Here is a 3,942-nt window from a genome sequence, read left to right as displayed (position 1 = left end):
AAAAAAAAAAAAAAAGAAAGAAAACGTACCATGTCTTTCAGCTCCAAACCCACCTTTTTATGTTTAGCTTTCAGAAGCTGGGGATGGGACTCTGCAAACATCCTTTGTCCTTGGCTAGCTGCTTCCTACTGTGTTGTACCAGTGGGAGTGACAGAAAGAGAAAACCTGAAAACGCAGAAGGGACATGCTTCTTTCTGTTTGCTCACTGTTCTAAAACAGCCCTTCACTTTGGAAGTAGCAGTTATTTTTAGTTTCCAGTTATTTTCTACATTTCTAAAGCCAGTCTGCTGTTACACCCCCTTTGAGATACCAGAGGGGGCTCTTTCTAAAGGTCCAAGTCCCAGCTCTGTAAAGACTCTTCTCCTAGTCTCTAGCTTCTGGTAAACACAGTCCCTTCCTTTTGAGCCCGAGCCCTAGGGTGGCCACATCCCACGGTTACCATCTCTTTGTTACTACCTCAGTGTTCCTCATTTCCATTTCCAATGCCCAATACCTATTTAACCAATTCCTATATTAAATTATCTCTGTTAACAAAATTAATGTGGTTTCTTTTTTTTTCCTGGTGGGACCCTAAAAGAAAGAATGGGGAAGGAAGGGATGAGTTCAACCTTAGATATATTTTTGTGTTGACTCTGGGGTGCTGCCAAGATTTCTACATGTAGGTATCTAGGAAGAAGTTAAAAACTCAGGACTGGAATTTTATAGGCACACGTGAGTTTGGAAATTATAGACACAGAAGGATGGATGAAGCTAAGTGCTCATGCAGGGAAAGGAAGAATTCAGGGTCAATCATAGAGAGTGGGTCGCAGAAAGGACAGATTAAATACCGAGATGGTGAGAAATAATGACAAATACTGAACTGAGAGCCAGTCATGGGATTTGGCAATTGGGATGGAATTGGTGGCCACTGAAAATAAAATTTTATTTAGGTAGTCGGTGAGGTTATAAGGGTCAAAGAAGGTAATGCATTTATGCAAAGAGTATGAAAGTCCAAGGCTAAATATCTTAGATATTTAAGGTAATTCAAGGAATTGTGTGGTGGACAGATAAATAATAACTTATAATGGGAACTCTCATGGTAAAAATTCCTTGAATCATCAACACCTAGGATATATGAACAATTCAATAAAAGTTAACAAGAGAAAGGTTGCTTATTTTACTTTTTAGAGTTGGATGAGAGCTTCACCTGCTTCTAATTTCAAGGAAGTATCAAGTGGAGAGTAGAGATATGGAGAGGGAATTGGTTTTCATCATTTATACATCAGGATATTTTACATGGAAACCCAGACTTCTATGAAATGGGAAGACGTAGCAGTGCTGGCTCTACATTCCCCGACCACAGCTCTCCAGACTTCGCCGGCCTGTTTACTTGCTACAGTCCAAAGCTGAGGCCCTGGGTCAGGAGCCATCATCTTCGAGTCTACTCTGCTTTCTCTTACTCCCATAGTTCTCTGAATTTATGTCCAGATATCGTTTCAGGTCTTCTTAAGATTAGGGTATACATAAGATACCTGACTCTCTAAACTGCACACACAAAAGTAGTTATTAAAGGGAAATTGAAAACTATTTCTTTCCAATTGAGAACCAGGACAAAAAATCCAGTGCTTTAACTCCTATTTCAAGGCCCGAACTCTCATCACCTGTTTCCTCTGCACTCAAAGCACTCATTTGCTGACTAGGAGGAGAACATTGCCCGTGCACATGATCTGGAGTCCTCGTGGTCCACTTGGGCCTGAATTATGACTATGCCGTAACTATTGCAGCAATTGATACATAAAACCCACCAAGCTCATCAGACCTGCCCACCAGCACACCAATGAGCAAGACTCGTGGTTTCACTGTCTCACTTTTTTTTTTAGCATATATATATTTTTTTAAATTTCAGAGTATTGCGGGGGTACAAAAACTTTGGTTACATAAATTTCCTTTGCACTGACTGAGTTGTGTCTTTCAGTCCTTAATGGTGTCAGGACAAGCCAGCTTCCACAAGATGCCATGTTCAACATCTGACTTAATTTTGAAAGAGACCTCGAGGTCACATGTGGCCCTCCAGATCCCCGAGTGTGGCCCCTTGACTGAATCCAAACTTCATAGGACAAATCCCTTTATCAAAAGGATTTGTTCTGTAAAATTTGGATTCAGTCAAAAGGCTGCACTCAAAGATCCAGAAGGCCACATGTGGCCCTAAGGCTGCGGGTTTCCCACCCCTGGACCAGAAAAAGAGAAATTCACTTCAACAACAAATATAAAGCAAAAGAAAAAAAAGGAAACTGTCTCAGTAATAATTAAGCTATTCTTAAAATCAAATCTAATTTCTGAATTTACCATAATTTTCTGAGGTTGACAGACCTTGCTGCCTGTGCCTAGTTGTTCTATCTGTCAAGCTAAATGGCCATGACAAGCTTTGAACTACGATGAAAAAACTACATCAGGATCTAAAGGATGCCACCAAAGACCTCTCTGAGGAACACCATTTTTATGGAATCACCAGAAACAAATCCAGTCTGAGTCTTTACTAACTTAAGAAAAATTATGTAAGTAACTCAATCTCAGTAACTTAGCTCCTGGGGACTTCCTCTTACCAACAGCCATTCTGACCCAAATACCATAAAATGATTAAGACCTTCTTTTCAGTAGATATTACATGGGTTTGTTTCATTAATGAAAGAGCCCTGTGTTGTCTGAAACAACAGAGACATTAACTTGGTCTGAGTTGCTGTTTGAGACTGAATTTTGAAAAGCCGTGTCTCTTAATTCTACCCTGAGCTTAAAATATGGCACACCTGGACAATCTGGTTCTCTCCAGGGAATGCACTAACTCCAGATTGTTTTATGCATCTGAAGTCCACCATATGGAACAACTGTGTCATTAAAATACGCATTAAAAAGATTTGTTTGCTCAGCTAGATTTAGACAGATAATAATACTTGGCAATTATATAGTGTTTTTCACCTGTCCATCTCAAAGTAAGCAATTTGTAAACACATATTGTTATAAACTCTTTATAAGCCAGAGGTATGTTAGCTTTTATCTCTGTAGAAAAGAGCTCCTGCATGCTATACAGTAAGTCCATACAAAGACAAAAGTTGGTGCGAAATCAATAAACAAAAACAAAACAAAACAAAAACGAAGCAGTCCAAGAATGTTAAATACCTTAATCCCAAACAGTAACTACAATTTGTTCACCCCAGGCAGGGAAAAAGAGAGGCACTACATAAATGGCAAGTGTTTATTTTCTCTTGTCTAGCCTTGAATCCACAAAAACAGAATTTTCACAATTATAACACCATTACTTAAGGTAACTAGGGGATGAAATTCATCAAAACCTCATAACCACTTCCACTTTAGTAATTCAGTGCTCTGATAATAAGAAATCATAGCATTCCTATGCAATTTCAATTAGGCTTTCCATAATTGTCATCCCATTTGTCTACACTCATTGGCATTAGCAAGTGGGTGGATAGAAATGGGAACTTCCAAATGTTGAGAGATTGGGGTGCACAGGAGCAGATGGCAAAGTCAGATAAAAAGAAAGAACCAAGTAAGTAGAAGTCAAAGCAAAATAATATGGGGTCATGGACTATAGCTGCCCATTGCTGATGAGAAGTCAAACAAGATGATTTCTAAAAAGGTGGCCATTGGATTCAGCTACAGGAAAGTCGTTATTGACCTTAAAAATAGCAGCTTTGATGAAGTAGTGGGAGCAGAAAGTAGGGTGGAGTCGATTGAAGAATAAATGAAAAGTACTGGGTAAAGATAGTAGACTAAGCATACATGTTTAATGTAGTTCTCACCCAAAACTTCACAAGAATAATATAAACAATATTGTTGGAAAAGAAAGTGTGGAGAAACCAGGCAACAACATACAAAACTATAGATGCATTCTTCTAGTAATTCCATTTCTGGGATTCTATATTACAGAAAAATCTGCACATGTAAGGA

The sequence above is a fragment of the Propithecus coquereli genome, unplaced genomic scaffold (genome assembly GCF_000956105.1).
Source record: "Propithecus coquereli isolate 6110/MARCELLA unplaced genomic scaffold, Pcoq_1.0 Scaffold138, whole genome shotgun sequence".
NCBI classification, from domain to species: Eukaryota; Metazoa; Chordata; class Mammalia; order Primates; family Indriidae; genus Propithecus; species Propithecus coquereli.
This window is presented reverse-complemented; position numbering follows the sequence as displayed.